We start from the raw sequence: 17,910 nt of genomic DNA on the forward strand, positions 1-17,910 counted from the left end.
GGGCAGGTTAGACTGAAAGTTTCAGGGGTCAGTGGCTTCCAGAGGCACCTCTCTAACAATAAGGGCCCAGATTGAGTGGAAATACCCCAGCTTCCTTACCACTCCAGCCTCCGTGCCTTTGGTGACGTGATTCCGAGATGCATCCTACACTGACTTGCAGTGGCTCCCTGGCCACAGCTCATTCACGTGGCCCTCAGCAGCTCTCCTCCTTCCCTGGCTGTCTTCCTCACCACGTCTCCATGATTCCAGGAATCAGCTGCCGAATAAACGACTTGCACCCGAATCCTTGTCTCAGGGTCTGCTTCTGAGGGCACACCGAGGAAGACAGCAATGCCATCCTAAGGTTTTGCACATCTGAGCCAGGGGGACCCACTGGGACTGGGGCTCAGGGCTGAGTTTGGAGGAGTGGGAGACACTCAGGGTGTGGCTTGAGGAGGGATGAGGTGAGGCTTTGAGGTTAGTAGATGGCATTTCTGGCAGGAGCCTAGCATGGAAGGTGTGAGAGGAAGAGGGAGGTTGGGGATAATGGATATCCTTGGTGGTGGTGGGGAAGGAATCAGGGCTGGGATCCCGCCTCTATCAGCAAAGGGAACTGTGCCAGTGGGCCCCAGGGCCAATGCCAGGGAGGCCACGTTCACCCAGAGGCTCAGCCAAGGCTTTTAAGGAGTGGAATTGGAAATGCCGTTTACTGGCTTGCTGTTGGCCCAGTATTTCTTGTTTTACATTTTTGCCCTGGAATTTCCATTGTCCTTACTCCTTAGAGGAGACTACACTTTTGCAGCTAGTAAAATATGTTCTCCAGGTTAAATGGCATTTCAGCAAGTGCCATCATTACATTTTTCAGCACCCAGCCACTTACATCGCTCTTCCATTTTGTCCTTTTAAAATCACCCTGTGCAGTGAGCAAGGCAAGGGTTATATGCCCACCTCTGAGATGCTGGCTAATGTGTTCACAGCGCCCCAGCTGTGAGTAGCGTGGGTCAGGGGAGTGCACAGAGCCTATCAATGCGGCTTCACTCCTATGGCAGGCTCCAAGGGTGCCGGCCCTCTGCTGGCGGACTCAGCGCTATTCCAGGAGTGGGCTGGGCCGGCCCCGCCAGGGGCAGAAAGCCAGAGCCTATAGATGCAGCTCTCTTCTACCCACCTGTCCTCTTGAGTCCCCACTGTAGCCGACTGGACTTTCTAACAGCAGAAAGCTCTTTTACCAAGGAGATTTCCAAGTCCTGGTTTTTTTCCATTGATTCTAGGGATGGCAATGTTTGGATAGAATATCAGAGCTTGGCTGGTGCCTGGGCAGTCATGACCGTGGGACCTGGCTGTGCATGGGCAGGGCAGCATGGTGATGTGGGGCTGGGCTCAGGATCAAATGAGACAGGCCTGAAGTCCATCAGAGCCTCTTAAAGCCTGGACAAGTGGCCGGTTCTTTGAAGGGTTTATATCTATATAGCCTAGTGCAGCTTTCAGATGTGTGGTTTAGGATGTTGAAAGCACTTATTATTGCTTGTGTTGATATGATGAAAGCAATACTAATAAAGTGTGGTCTCTGAGGCTGAATGAATGTGATCTCTGAGGCTGCTTTCCCCAACCAGGGGGAGGTGGGCTGCTGGGTGGCCATGTCAGGTTCAGTTCTGGCAGGATGCTGGGGCCCTTCCGGCAGCACCAATGCCCTGGTTCAGAACCTTTTGCTTGTTGCTCCCCAGGGGTGGTCAAGGCCAGGGAGCAGCTGTAAGCCTTCCCAGCAGGGTTAGCTGTGGAGCCAAAAGCAGGGACCCTGCCGCATCCATCCACCACAGACTCCAAGCCCTTCCAGGCCTGGCCCCGCTGCTTAGTCCTGTTCAGTCCCACATGGAGGGAAAACTCCGAATCCTAGAGTGCCCTGAAGTCTCCCAACTGGGGGGCAAGGAGTAGGCAAATTAGTACGCTTTCTACTGGAATACTAGCTTCTTTGTCATGTCCAACAACTCCAGGGAATTGTGACCTTTTTGACCAGCATTTTCCTCTAACCTTTCCATCTTCCTCCCAGGAAAGTGAGGACTCAACAATGCAAGTTACGAAACCCTTCTGCTGGAATCAGACCAAAAGGAAGCTCTCTAATAAGAGTCTATTATGAATGTTGTGCTGTTGTGCCTAGATCTCCACAAGGGCACAGATGACTGGGAATTCACGTCTCTCGCTCCTTTTAAACCCTCACGTCTGAGTCTAGCTGCTGCCATACAGAGACTGTTCCCTGTGAAGTCTGTAGACTTGCCACTGAATTGACCTGGCCTGTAGAGAGGACATTTCTCTTCCCTTTGGATAGAGAAGGCTATCTTTGAAGCCTCAAAAGACAAAAGACTGGCTTTTATCTCCTTTGTTCCCATAAGGAAAAAGATGTCAGATGAGAGGCCAATCTTGTATCACCCTCCCAGAGACCACCCCCATAGGAATCTTCCCCTCCTCCCCTCTTAGCTATAACTAGCTAGATCAGGGTGCACTCTGACTAAAGGGTAGCCTCTCCCAAGGCCACTGAGTTGTGGCCTGGTGAAAAAGATGATCCTGGCCTCTTAAGATTCCTCCTTCAGGACATAAGTTTGGGAAACTGAGTGGCTGTTGACATTTGAAGTGAGAGCCAAAGCAGGATTTTGGTGCAGAAAGTGGGGAAGCAAAGAGAAACAGGTCATCTCCATGATGGTCATGTGCAGATGAGGGCATCAAGGAGCCAGGAGCAGAGTCAAGAGAATGGAGCAGATGCTCAGAGAGCAGGGTCAATGCTCCACAGGTTCCTGGAAAGGTGGGAATGTGGTCCTAGCTTGGGATGGCTTTGCCATCTCAGTCCCAGCTCTCATGAGAGCCACCCAGGCCAAGGCTCCTGTTCTGAGACACCATCTCTTCAACATAGATCCTTGCACAAAACCCCTCTTTTCTGAGCCAGCCTAAGGAGGAGTCTCTGTTTCTGAACCTCCGTTTATCAAGGGCAGGTCTCCTGGTTAGTTGAGGATAATGCTAGAAACCTGCCTTGTCCAATGCAGCAGCCACTAGTTACACATGGCTCTCAAGCACTTATAGCTCGAGCACTGTGACTGGTCCAGACTGAGATGTGCTGTGAATCTAAAATTCACACTGTACCCTGAAGACTTAAGGCCAAAAAAAGGAAGGTAAAATATCTCACTAATATTTTTTCTATATTGATTATATTAAAATGAGAATATTTTGGATACATCAGTTTAAATAAAGATATTATTAAAGTTAATTTCACCTGTATCTTTTTACATTTTTAACGTGGCCACTAGAAAATTTACAGTTACATATGTGGTTCACATTATTATGTTAGATATTTCTATTGGATACCCTGCCTTATACTGAAATATCCCAGAAAGAAGAACTGTAGCTATTTTAGCAATCACATTGATTAGTTCCAATACTGAAATTGAAGTCTCAAGGAATCAGCACACGTAATCTCCTGCCTCCAGGCATGCTGAGCCTCAACAAGTGCAGCTAAAATGGACCTTCTTCTAAAGCCCCCACTCTACCCCAGGGAAACCCTGTCACCTGCCCCCAGCAATTCTCTTCCTGCCCTTGCAGTTGCTGTGCTATAGTTGCTGTTAGCCCTAGGTGAGATGATGTATGTAATGTTTACCATTATGGAGACCCAATGCAGATTTTATTATTAAATAATCTCACATTGAATTTACACAAGATGGAGATTTAAAAAACGAAACAACCTGGGATGTGTCATAAGATCCAAGGATGCAACCAGGCTCTCAGCCATAGGATGGGGCTCTCTCCGTCTTTTATCTGTGTACCTCTTAAAGCACCTGCTCCATTTTTCTGTCTGCTGACGAGCAGCCTGTACTTCCCCAGGGTGGGAAATGTGGGGACTGCCCCACATTTGACAGAGCTGACAGCCCACAGCTCCTTTTTTGCAGAGAGACACCAGTGCTACTCTAGGTCCCACGTCCAGAGGTCCTGGAAAGGGATTCATGGCCCAGCTTGAGAGAACCACTATGGCCAGGAGCCAAGCCACATAAGGATATGACTGTCCCCCTCCCTGCAAAGCTGTGTAGTGAGAGGATGGGATGGTTCCCAGAAAGTAGGAAGCGGACCCTAAACAAAACAGGAAATTTTCATGATATCCATGATTATTAGTGTTTGCTTAATCTGGCTCTTTGGTTAAAAAGAACTGTTCTTCCATCCATGGAGGGCTCCAGATGACACCTCCCACTCCTATATCCTCCTTAGAACTTTGCACACCTGCATGAAAACTTTCACCTCCTCTCCAACTACTAAAATTTGATAATGAAACAATCTGTGAAATTCAACATGGACCTGAGCCATGCAGTCTGTGGGTGGATCACATGAGCAGCAAGGCAGCCATTTGGAAGAAAGCAGTCACTAAATCACAGACAGTGAGAGGAGCCCTACAACAGTGATGCCACAGAGACCTAGCAAAATTGGTCACTTCAGGTGATGATAGGGATATTTCAGGGAGCCTTATTTAACCTGATTCATGGCAGCACCTGAGGAAAAATCCTGTGCGAGAATGAGTTCATCCATACCTACTGGCTATTCACGTCCTCCCACAGCCATCTGGCCCTGGCTAAGTCACACTGCTTTGGAGTTCATTTCAAAAGCCCAGTCATATGCATGTTAAAGAGGTTCACGTATCATTGACTCATAGTAAGAAAGCCAGTTTCCTGTGTGCTTTTCAAGAGTCTGTTGGTGGGCACACCCAGCTAACCTAAAGTCATTTCTCCCACTACTCCCTGTGGAGCCTTCCACTGCCACCCGGTCAGCCCAAACGCCGTCTTGCTCCTGCACACACGATGTGCAGGTCACCTGAGAGTCTATTTCTGTAGCCTGAAGATGGCCTAAAAAGGTCTAAACCCAGCTCTGTGCGTGACCAGCTATGCCATCCTCGGAAAGTTTCTTTTTCCTTGGATAAAATTCAAGTAATTATCACCACCTGGCAGGGTCGTTATAAAAATCAAAAAAGATTTAAAGCACTTAAGCTGTATCTGGAATACTTTTGTTCTTTAAAAAAAATTCTGAAGCACATATGGCAAATTTTAACATGTTCACTGGTTGAATTTTCTCCATATTTTTCTATGTGCTTGTAATTTTTCATTTTCTTAAAAATGATAAATATTATTTTGGGGAAACAGGGACCAAACTTGCCTCCTACCATAACCAACTACAAAAATGGGCAAATTATATACCACATCTGTGTTCAGGTATTAGACAACAGTCAGCCCAGGACTATGATACATGAGAGAAGAAAAATGAATGAGGTGAACCCTGTCATTACCCCAGGTTTCTGCCTGGGGATAGTTTCTGGGACCATATTGCAGGGAGTAGGATCCTGGGAGAGCATGGTGGTCTTACTGAGTTGAAGTATCAGAGATCAGAGTTCAGGGAGGCTGAGTCAGCCAGAATTTGTGTAACAAAGTACCTTGAAGAAGGGAGTTATGCTGAGAAAACTTTCAGAATCTGCAAAGGGGTCCCCTTGAACCTGCTGCTGAACACTAAGCTGAACTTGAGTACGGTGAAACTCCATGAGACTAAGTAAAGAACTATTAGGCAGATATAAGCTGAACAATTCCCAGCAGTCACACAGGGCTACAAGATACATGCATTCAACCAGCCGGCATAGAAAGTCCACACTGAGGTTCAGAGTCATTCAGTTAGAGACCACAAAAGAGTCACACCTTAGCAGAAGTGCTACCGAAGCTGAAAAACAATCCTCAAAAGGGTTACACTATTCTGCAAGTAACTTAACTGCCTGCCAGAGCAAAGATCAACATTCTTCAAAAGAACATAACAAAATCCAACAGAGAACAAAATAAAATCCACAATGTCCAGCATCCAAAAGAATATTACAAAGCATGAAAGGAAGCAGGAAAATGTGACCTATAACCAAGAAGAAAATCAGTAGATAAAAATTAAGAAATGACAGAGATGATGAAATTAGCACACAGAAACTTTAAAACAGCTATTATAAATAAGTTTATGTAGTCAAAGAAAAATGAATATAATGAGAAAGAAATGAAAGATATGAAAAAGAACCAAATGGGACTTCAAGAGATAAAATGAAAATTTCACTGGATGAGACTAACAGCATATTTGGCACTACAGAAGAAAATAACAGTGAATTTGAGGACATAGCAATATAAACTTATCTAAACCAAAGAAAAGAAAGAAAGAAAGAAAACTTGTGGGGGAGTAGGGAGAGACAGCATAGCCTCAATGCCCTGTGGGACAATACGAAGCAGTCTAGTACCCATGAAATTGGAGTGCCACAAAGATGAGAGAGAGGAGGAAATAGAAAAAAGCTTGAAAATTTTATAGTGAATTTCCCCCTAAATTGAGGAGAAATATAAATCTATACAGCCAAATGTCTTACACCAAGATGTTATTAATATATGACCCAATTTCTGAAAAATGGCTCCAAAGAAAACATCTTTAAAGCATCCAGAGACAAAATAAACATTTTGTACAAAGGAGAAAAGATAAAACTTAATGCAGACTTCTCTTCAGAAACAACACAATTCAGATGACAATGGAATGCATTTTAAAGTATGGAAAGGAAAAAAGCAAACCTAGAATTCTAAGTCTAGCAAAAATATAATTTAAAATGTTGCCAATAATAATTCTGAATGCCATTATCCTGAATATCAAAATCCCAAAGATTAAAATCTGGCCTGGCATGGTGGCTCATGCCTATAATCCCAGCACTTTGGGAGGCCAAGTCGGGCAGATCACTTGTGGTCAGGAGTTCAAGACCAGCCTGGCCAACATGGTGAAACCTCATCTCTATTAAAAATATAAAATAATAATAATAATAATAAGCTGGGTGTGGTGGCACGTGCTACTCCAGCTACTCCAGAGGCTGAGGCAGGATAATCCCTTGAACCCAGGAGGCAGAGGTTGCAGTGAGCTGAAATTGCACCACTGCACTCTAGACTGGGTGACAGAGTGAGACTTCATCTCAAAAAATAAAAAATAAAAAAATAAAGATTAAAATCCCTAATGTCTAAAATCCTGAAAAATCATAATCCTAAAAGATTAAAATCTCAAACTGAACTGAAATTCTGAAAGCCAAATTCTGGAGAAGGGATTAATGCATCTTCAGTTGTACACAAGATAGTTGAATCATGTTGGCTGCAGCATGGTAATAGGCAGAACTATTACCTTGTTATTGTCTTTATTTGGAAATTAAATTTGGTTTAAGGAGGTGCGTGTATGTGCCAAATTGACAAGGGGAATTGTGCACTTAATTTTAAGTGTCAATTCAACTGGATTAAGGAATACCTAGAAACCTGGTAAAGCATGATTTCAGGTGGGTCTGTGAGGGTGTTTCCAGGGGAGATTGCTGTGTGAGTCTGAGTGGACTAGGTGGGGAAGATCTACCCTCATCATTGGTATGCACCATCCAGTCATCCAGGGATCCAGAGAGAACAGAGACAGAAGGTGAATGAGTCTGTCTCTGAGAGCTAGGACAGGCTTTTCTTCTACCACTTTGGACATAAGAGATCCAGACTTGACAGCCTCTAGACTCCAGGCCTTACATCAGCAGCCCCCACCTGGATCCCAAGGCTTTCAGCCTTGGACTGAGAGTTACACCATTGGCTTCCCCGGCTCTGAGGCCTTCAGACTTGGACTGAACCACACTTCCCATATTCCAGTCTCCAGTTGGCAGATAGCCTGTCGTAGGACTTCTCAGCCACTATAATTGCATGAGCCAATTCCCCTAATAAATTCCTCTCATATACCTATATACAAATCCTATTTCTTCTATCTCTCTGGAGAACACTGCCTAATACAGATTTGGTATTGGGGAGGCCAAGTATCATTCCTTCTTACCGTATTCCTTACAGAACAATAGAAAAGAGCTGTGAAATTGTTTCCTTACAAAAAAAAAAAAAAAAAAGTGAAAAGTTAAAAGTGTACAAGGTTACTTAATAGTGAAAGATACAAATTTAAAAGCTAATTTTAGGCCAGGAATGGTGTATCACACCTGCTATCCCAGGACTTTGGGAGGCTGAGATAGGAGGATCGCCTGAGCCCAGAAGTTTGAGATCAGCCTGGGCAACACGGCAGAGTCCCCATCTCTACAAAAATTTAAAAAATTAGCTGGGCCTGGTGGCATAAAGCCTGTAGCCCCAGCTGCTACTTGGAAGGCTGAGGTGGCAGGATCACTTGAACCCAGGAGGTCGAGGCTGCAGTAAGCTGAGATTGTGCCACTGCACTCCAGTCCTGGGTGATAGAGTGAGACCCTATCTCCAAAAAAAAAAAAAAAAAGCTAATTATGGCCGGATGCAGTGGCTCATGCCTGTAATCCCAACACTTTAGGAGGCCGAGGCAGGCAGATCACCCAAGGTCAGGAGTTTGAGACGAACCTGGCCAACATGGTGAAACCCTGTCTCTACTAAAAATACAAAAAATGAGCCAAGCATGGTGGTGGGCGCCTGTAATCCCAGCTACTCCGGAGGCTGAGGCAGGAGAATTGCTTGAACCCAGGAGGTGGAGATTGCAGTGAGCCGAGGTTGCACCACTGCACTCCAGCCTGGGCGACTGAGTGAAACTACATCTCAGGGGAAAAAAAAAAAAAGGTAATTATTTTTGACACTGCAAAAACAGAAAATTGCTTAATTGCAACCCAAGCAATAACCAGAATTTCAAAAGGACATCATATACTTACAAAATTTGTACACCACAACCACTCTCCAAATACAAGTTCAATGAGTGTTTCAAAGATCAAAGAAGTGAAAATGCAGGCAAAAAATACAAGAAATCTCCCCTGCTAAATTATTCAATTGTGTGTGATTTCTGCCCCTTTATACATAACACCAATTTGCTATGCTATGTATTTCATCTTCACATCATTTCCAGTACTAAGTATAAATTGTGTAAAGACTTTTAGTGAGTTCCAATTTGTTTTATGAAATTTTTGCAAATGTAATTCCACAAAATTGCATTATCACAGCGTTGACTTTGTTGTATAAGCATTGTCCATGGATGTAAAATATTGAAACTACCTTAGCAAATGAAAAGATGTTCTTTTTGTACATCTGCACTTGAGAAAGATAAAATGTCTCAAAATCTTGGCTCTTTGGGCCACTGCATATACAATGGTGACCTACCGAGGTTTTTGATTGATTTCATCAAAAGACTTCGGTTGCCCATCATGTTATTTCAAATGACAGCGGTTATAAAGCTGGGCACACACAATTACTGACCATACTGACATGCATGTATACATTTTGCTTTTTCACCTATTCCTTTATGAATATGATTCATCTGCTTATAACTATTATATGCATGTGACTATTGTTAGTATACCTGAGTGTTTATGCTTGTAAAAATATGTATGTTATGATTGCCCATTTTATTGGGTAAAGTATGAAGTGTTCTGTTGTGTCTTTATATGTTTCTCAAGGAAATGTCTCTTTAAAAATGTAAATAAATGTCTTTAAAGAATGTTTTGAAATTAGTTTTTCCAAAATTAGATTTTCAGACTTTGATCTTTCAGCATTATGATTTTTAAGACTTTAGACTTTAGGGATTTTGATCTCTTGGGATTTTAACAGGATTATGGCATTTAAGATTATGTCTTTTAAGATTATGGCCCAAACCCACTTTAAAAATGAAGGTGAAATGATGACTTTTTTGGGTAGACAAAAGATGAGAGCACTTGTTCCCAGGAGTACCGGCCTTAATATGAAAGTTCTTTAGGCAATAGGAAAATGATGTCAAGTGGAAACTTGAATCAATACAAATAACTGGAGAGACTAGGATATGGCAAATATGTGGATAAGAAGAAACGACCTTTTTTCCTTTTCCTTTATTTAAAATTAGTTTTTAAAACAATGATTTGAAACAAAAGAAAGTATTGTGATGTTAATAACATACAGCAGTAAAGTATGTATATGACAACAATATAAAAATGAAAGTATATTTTTGGAAGGTTTTTGTATTATATGTGAATTAGTAGAATATTGTTTGAAAGTAGCGGTGATATATTAATTACGTATATTTTAAACCCTATTGCAACTACTAAAAACAATAAAACAAGGTGATATATTTTGCAAGTCAATAGTGGAGATAAAATAGAATACTAAAAAATGTACAATGAATGCAAAAGAAGACAAAAAGGAATAAAAAGGGAACAAAGAACAGATGGGACAAATAGAAAACAAGTAGCAAGATGGTAGTTATATATCTGACTTAATCATTACGTTAAATGTAAATTATCTAAACACTATAATTCATAAACGTAGATTGTCAGACTGGATATAAAAGCAAGACCCTACTATACACTCTTTAAAAAGAAAACCCTAAAATATAAAGATACAGTTAGATTAAAGGAAAGGGATGGGAAAAGATATACCATGCAGTAATACCATGCACAACATTAATTATTTAAAAAGTCAGTGTAACTATGTTAATATCAAAGTACACTTCAGAACAAAGAATATTGTAGTACTGCAGATAAAGAGAAACATTTCATAATGATAAGGGGGTCAATAGATCAAGAACAAAGCAATCCAAAATGTATATGTACCCAATATGAAAACTTTAAAATACATGAAGCAAAAAAATGACAGACCTGAAAGAAGAAAGACGCAAATCCACAAAAGTAGCTGGAGATCCCAAAATTCCTCTCAGTAACTGATAGAACAAATAATCAGAAAACAAAGATATAGAAGACTTAAACAATACTATCAACTAACTTGACAGAAATGGCATATATAGTACACTTTACATGACAATAACAGAAGACGCACTTTTTCAAGTACACATAGAACATTCACCAAAATAGACTGGATGCTGAGATGGAGAGTAAGTCTCAAAAAACTTCCAATAACTTAAATAATCCAAAGTACTGATACTAATATGAATGGTCATAGTAATTTGAAATTAAATTATAAATCAGTAACAGAAAGATGTGGAAAATATGCAAATGCTTAAAAATGTAAAAACTCATTTCTAGTAACCCATGGATCAAAGAAGAAATCACAAAGGGGATGGAAACATATTTGAACCAAATGAAAATGACCATACAACATGTCAAAGGCTGTGAGATGCAGCTAAGCAGTGTTTGAGGGATACTTATAGCTTTAAATGCTTATATTAGAAAAGAAAATAGCTTTAAAATCAGTGATCTAAACTTCTAGCTTAAGAGTGTAGAAAAATAAGAGTACATTAAACCTAAAGTAAGTAGAACAAAAGAAACAATAAAGGCAGAAATCGATGAAATGGATTGAAATCAATGAAATGAACAAATAATAGAATAAAATCAATGAAAAAATTGTTTCTCCATATATATCAATAAAAGTAATAAACTTCTAGCTAGACTGATCAAGGAAAGAAAGAGAGAAAATATAGATTACCAGTATCAGGAATTCTATATAAATTAAAAGATCTTATAAACAGAATAATAAGGAAATACTATGAACAATTTTAAATAAATTTGACAATGCAGAGAAAATGAATAAATTTCTTGAAAAACACAAATTACCAACATTGAATCAAGAAGAAATAGAAAATCTAAATAGCCCTATATCTATTAAAAACTGAATTTTTGATTTACAACTTTCCATAAAGAAAAATATAGCTCCTGGTAGCTTCACTGGTGAAATTCTATCCACCATTTAAGGAAGAAATACAAATACTACACAAACTCTTTCAGAAAATATAGGAGGGAATGCTTCTCAATTCATTTTAGCAGTCCAGCATTACCAATACTAAAGCCAGGAAAATATATTGTAAGATAATTACCAACCAATATTCCTGACAAACACAGACACAAAAGTTCCTGCAAAATATTAGCATAAAGAATCCAGCAATATATAAAATAAATAATACCTCATGACCAAATGGGACTTATCTAAGGAATGCAGAGTTCATTTAATATTCAGAAATTAATCAAGTAGTTCATCATCTTTACAAAGTAAAATATAAAAAACAGTTATCTCAGATGCAGAAAACATATTTGACAAATTTCAGCATCATTTATTGTAAAACTCTCAGCAAACTGAAAATAAAAAGGAATCTCCTCAACCTGATAAAGAAAATCTAGGGAAAACCTATAGCTAATATCATCCATAATAGTAAAGACTGAATGCTTTCTTCCCAAGAATAAGAACAAGACAAGGATATCAATTCTCACTACTCCTATTCAACATTGTACTGGAGGGCTAGTCAGTGTACTGGCTGGCTGTTTCTGTGAAGATTTCTTTTTGGATGAGATTAACATTTAAATCAGTGGACTTTGAGTAAAGTAGATTATATGCTATAATGTGAGTGGGCCTAATACTATCAATTGAAGGCTTTAGTGGAACAAAGACTAACCTCCCCCAAGCAAGAAGGAATTTTGGCAGCAGATGGCCTTTGAACTTGAACTGCAACATTGGTTCTTCTCTGGATCTCCAGCCTACCAGGCTACTCTGCAGATTTTGGACTTGCCAGCCCCCATAATTGCATAAGCCAATTCCTTAAAATAAATCTCTCTAAATAAATATATGTATGCTATTGTCTAAATGTTGATTTCCCCAAAAAAATCATGTTGGAATTTAATCCTTATTGTAGTAGTATTAAGAGATGTGACTTTTAGGAGGTGATTAGGTCAGGAGGGCTCCACCCTCTTGAATGGGATTAGTGACCTTATAGAAGAAGCTATAAGGTCTTATAGAAAAAGTTACCTTATAGAAGAAGCTATGAGAAGCCTATTTGTCCTTTTCATCATGTAAGGATGCAGGAAGAAGGCACCATCTTTGAAGCAGAAAGCAAAGCCCTCACCAGACACTGAATCTTTTGGCACCTTGGTCTTGGACTTCCCAGCCTCCCGCAATAAATTTATACTGTTTATATTACCCAGTCTAAGTTATTTTGTTATAGCAGCTAGAAGGGACTAAGACATACACAGATGCTCACACACACATCCTTTTGGTTCTGTTTCTCTAGAGAACTTGGATGAATACAAGCAATAGTGTTTAAAGTGTCAGGCTCGGCACAGTGGCTCACATCTGTAATCCCAGCACTTTGGGAGGCCGAGGTGGGTGGATCACTTGAGCCCAGGAGTTTAAGACCAGCCTAGGCAACATATCAAGACCCCATCTCTAAACAAATACAAAAAATTAGCCAGGCGTGGTGGCATGTGCCTGTAGTCCTAGCTATTCAGGAGGCTGAGGTGGGAGAATCACCTGAGTCCAAGAGGTTGAGGCTGCAGTGAGCCATGATCACACCACTGTACTCCAGCCTGGGCAACAGAGTGAGACCCTGTCTCAAAAACAAAAACAGAAAAAAACAGTCAGTTATTCCCAAAGTGCTTTACAGATTCAGTGCAATCCCAATCAAAATCCTAGCAGGCTTTTGTATAGAAATTTATAAGATTTCTGCAAAGTTATTATTTTGTGGAAATTATGCTAAACTTTATAAGAAAATACTAAAGACCTTAAATAGCTAGGAAAAAAATGAGAAGAAAATACCATTACATAATTTAGATGCCCTGATTTCAAGACTTAATAGTAGTGAGTAGTGTTCACTTAAAATCACAAAATTTGTAAGTTTGGAAAGGATAACTTTATTTCTTATAAAGGGTTGCAACCTGAAGACTTGGAGGTGTAGCCTCTGGCAGAGACTGAAAGCAGGTATTTCGAGGGAGGGAGTGTGTTACAGGAGTCTCATGCTTGGTCAATTGGATAGACATACATATTTAACAGGTTACAGAGGGGCCATGAATATGCATGAGGGGACGTTGCACGCATGCATAGTAAGCAAACATGTGTTATGTATGTCCCGTGTTCACTTTGGGGTGGAGACTTAACATTAAAATGCAGTAAAATTAGGCTGTACACATCAAAAGTTAAAACAAAGGACACACAGGTGCTCCATGTGCAGCCTCCATGGGCACGCCAGAGCCAGTCCGTGGTCAGCAGTCTCTTATCAGGAAGGAATGCTGGTTGATTGTTCTGTTGAAACTGCAAGGGGAGGGAAGTGTGGCCAAGGTACCAGGTTGTTGAGTGAATCTTCTCTTCTTTGTGTTCCAGGGCTGGTTTCTGTTTAACTCTTAGGGAAAAAGTCTAATGGTGGTTAGCAAGGGAGGGGGTAAATGGGGCGTGACCAACCTCCCATCTCCTCTTGGTCAGAACACTTAGTTTTTAAGGTTCTTGGGGCTCTCTTTGGCCAAAAGGGGTCTGTTTAGTCAGTCAGGGAGGTTTGGATTTCATTTTTGTTTCACAGTAGTAATCACGACTATTGGTATTGGTATAAGTACAGAAATATAGATCAATAGAACAGAATAGAGTCCAAACATAGACCCATGCTTATTTGGTCAATTGATTTTCAACAAAGTTGCCAAGGCAATTTAATGAGGAAAGGATATTCTTTTCAAGAAGTGGTTCCGGAACTATTAGATATCATACAGAAGAAGACAAACTTTAACCCTTACCCCACACCACACAAAAGTTAACCTGAAATGGATTATAGACCTAAATGTAAAAGCTAACACTGTAAAACAGCAAGATGAAAACACAGGAGAAAACTTCAGCCATCTCTGGATGGATAAAGATTTCTTAGATAGGACACAAAAAACACAAATTACAAAAGGAAAATTGATAAATTTGATTTCATAAAAATTAAAATTTTCTACTCTTTAACACTACCCTTTAAGGAGATAAAAAAGCAACAGACTTGAAGAAAATATTGGTAATACATGTATTTTACAGTGGAATTTTATCTAGAACATCTAAAGAACTCTTACTAGTCCATTATTGGAAAGCAAATACCCAATTTTAAAGTGGCCTAATTATTTAAACTAATTTTAATCCAGACACTCATAGAAGATATACAAATGTCGATAAACACAAGTAAATACTCTACATTATTAATCATGAGGGAAATGCAAATTAAAACCACAACGAACTACGACTACACACTTATTGGAATTGCTAAATTTAAAAAGACTGACAATACAAAGTGTTGACAAGTAGGTGGGGCAACTTGAAGTCTCATACATTGCTGTTGGGAATATAAAATGATTAATCAACTTTGGAAAACAATTCATCAGTTTGTTATAAAATTTTTCACTCACCATATGACTCAACAATTCCACCTCTTCATGTTTATCCAGGAGAAATCAAAACATGCCTACACAAAGGCTTGCACACAAAGGTTCATAGAAACTTTATTCATTAAACCCCTAAACTGGAAACAACTCAAATGTTCACAAATAGGTGGGAGGATAGCCTTACAATGGAATACTATTCAGTATTATAAAGGAACATCTACCAATACATGCAACGACATGGATGAATTTCAGAAATATGCTGAGCCAAAGTTGCCAAACATGAAAGACCACTTGCTGTACGATTCTATTTATGTGAATTCTAGAAAAAGCAAACCTCATCTACAGTGATGGAAAGTAGATCAGTGATTGGCTGGAGGGAGGGAGCTGGTGACTGATCACAAAAAAAACATGAGAATGATGGAATATTAGAATGATGGAAATGTATACAGTTGTCTTTTCATATCCAGCAAAGAGGTTGTTTCTAGGAACCCAGCCAATGCCAAACTTCGGGTCCTCAAGTCCCTTATATAAAATTGTGTGCTATTTGCATATAACCCACCCACATCCTTCTATATACTTGAATCATCTCTAGATTACTTAAAATACCTAATACAATGTTAATGCTATGGAAATAGTTGTTATGCTCTATTGTTCTTAAAATTTATATTGTTATTCATTGCTGTATATATATATATATATATATATATTTTTTTTTTTTTTTTTTTTTTTTTTTTTGAGACAGTCTTACTCTGTCGCCCAGGCTGGAGTGCAATGGCACAATCTTGGCTCACTGCAACCTCCACCTCCCAGGTTTAGGTGATTCTCCTGCCTCAGCCTCCCAAGTAGCTGGGATTACAGGCGTGGTAGTGTTAATTTTTTATTGTGGTTTTTTTGCAAATATTTTCTATCTGCAGTTGGTTGAATTCATACAAGGGGAGCTGCAGATACAGAATGTTGTCTTGTATGTTGATTGTAATGATGATTACACAGGTATATACACTTACCAAAACTCATTGAACTGTGCACTTCAAATGTATGCATTTTCTTATATATGTAAATTAAAACTGAATATAGTTGATTTAATAAGCGAGATAATATGCACAAGCCCCAGCACCATTCATGGTACACAATAGGTGCTTAGTAAATGTTATTTCTCGTCTCACCAGCACCACCTCTTTAATGTTCTCTGTGTTCCTGCTCTTTTCACACACTCTCAACTTAATATGCTTCTCATATCTCTCTACCTCTGCAAATTCCTCCCATCCTTCAATGTGCAGCTTAAATCCTTCCATTCTGAATGTTTTCCAGGTTACTCCAGGTCACAGTGCAGAACTCTTAAAGCATCCACCACTTGCTTCTCCAAAATTAAGCATGGTTGTGTGGTGACATGTGTCATTCACAACTCGTTTGATGCAGCTGCGTCTTGCTTCACCATTGCTTTTGAATTCTGCAAGGATGAGTACTACTTTTTCTCCACTGAAACCTTACCACTGGCTGCTACAATACGGCCAGGAGGTGTTTCTCATTGCCTGGGATGGAGCCTCCCATCTTTGCTGGAACCCTGCAGATCTCCTGCCACTGGACAGGGAGTCCCTGGGGGAAAGAGGCTGATCTGCAAAGATAGTGTGGTTGCCTTTGCAGCCTAGCTGTCCTGGTTTGCATCTCAGCCCTTCCTGCTGCCTACCTGTGTGGCCCTGGCCAAGTTACCTAGCGAAACTGATCCTCAGCTTGCTTATCCATTTATTGGGTGGTATTGTTGGAGCGAAATGACAGAATTGTGTCAGCACCTGGCTGCCATCTGCTGTCACTGAGAGCTGGGTGAATGGGAGCAAGACCAGGTTCGCAGTCTGGCAGGGAGTATGTGAAACTGGTAGGCAGGTAACACCTTGACCTGTGGTTTTTTTTTTTTTTTTTGCCAGTTTTAAACTAATTTCCCCTGAGAGGAGAGAAACAGGCTGGGTCTCTGGGCTCTGCATCCCTCACAAAAGTTTGGTGTTTCTTCAGCCCCATCCACACATCTGGTTGTACTTACTGCTCCAAAACTGTATCCATCCTGCTTACCATGTTCATGTTTCAGAACATGGGGCAGCCTCAGGGGGAAAAGACCTCATAAATACCAAGCATTTAAAAAAAGCAATGTCATGCATTTACATACTTCCAGAAGATGAAGGCCCAGGAACATAACTTTCTCTGCAAGCAGCAGGCACCATGAACACAAGGGCTGACCTGCCAGGGTCTCCCTGGGCGAGGAAAACCCCTCCAAAGCAGTGAACAGGACTTCCTGTCTAGGAACCCAGAAAATAAACGATTATTTTGTCTTCCTAGGAAATGCTCACTTCCAACCATGAGAGGAATAACAAGGAGAGGTCAAGGGTCGAGACACCTGGTTCTGCCTTTCGACTTCCTGCGTGACCAAAAGTATGTCATTCAGCATCCCTGGGCTCTCTTACCCATCTGTGCATAATTGCTTCTCTCCACTGCAACTGTGACTCTGTGAACAACTCTGAAATGAGTGAGGCACAGATATTTGTCCACATGTTTGTATTCATGTATGTTCATGATGCCTAGAATAGTGCTTGGCATGTAATACATACTCCACAAATGGTTTTGGGTTTTCTTTCTTTCTTTCTTTCTTTTTCTTTTTTTTTTTTTTTTTTTTTTGAGACAGAGTCTTGCTCTATCACCCAAGTATGACCTCTGCTCACTGCAGCCTCCGCCTCCAGGGTTCAAGTGATTCTCCTGCCTCAACCTCCCGAGTAGCTGAGATTACAGGTGCACACCACCACGCCTGGCTAATTTTTGTATTTTTGGTAGAGATGGGGTTTCACCATGTTGGCCAGGCTAGTCTCTATCACCATTCTGCT

The 17,910-nt window shown here is 40.5% G+C and overlaps 1 protein-coding gene across 1 annotated transcript in view; it reads left to right on the forward strand.

Moving 5' to 3' along the window:
- Positions 1-17,465, forward strand: part of SOCS5 (suppressor of cytokine signaling 5) — a 99,885-nt gene extending 82,420 nt beyond the window's left edge. The window contains exon 2 of the transcript XR_002734029.1: positions 17,372-17,465. The gene's annotated coding sequence lies outside the window, so the exon portion shown is untranslated. The remainder of the gene's footprint in view (positions 1-17,371) is intronic.
- Positions 17,466-17,910: the final 445 nt, after the last annotated feature.

This window comes from Piliocolobus tephrosceles, chromosome 15 (assembly GCF_002776525.5).
Source record: "Piliocolobus tephrosceles isolate RC106 chromosome 15, ASM277652v3, whole genome shotgun sequence".
Taxonomy (NCBI): Eukaryota; Metazoa; Chordata; class Mammalia; order Primates; family Cercopithecidae; genus Piliocolobus; species Piliocolobus tephrosceles.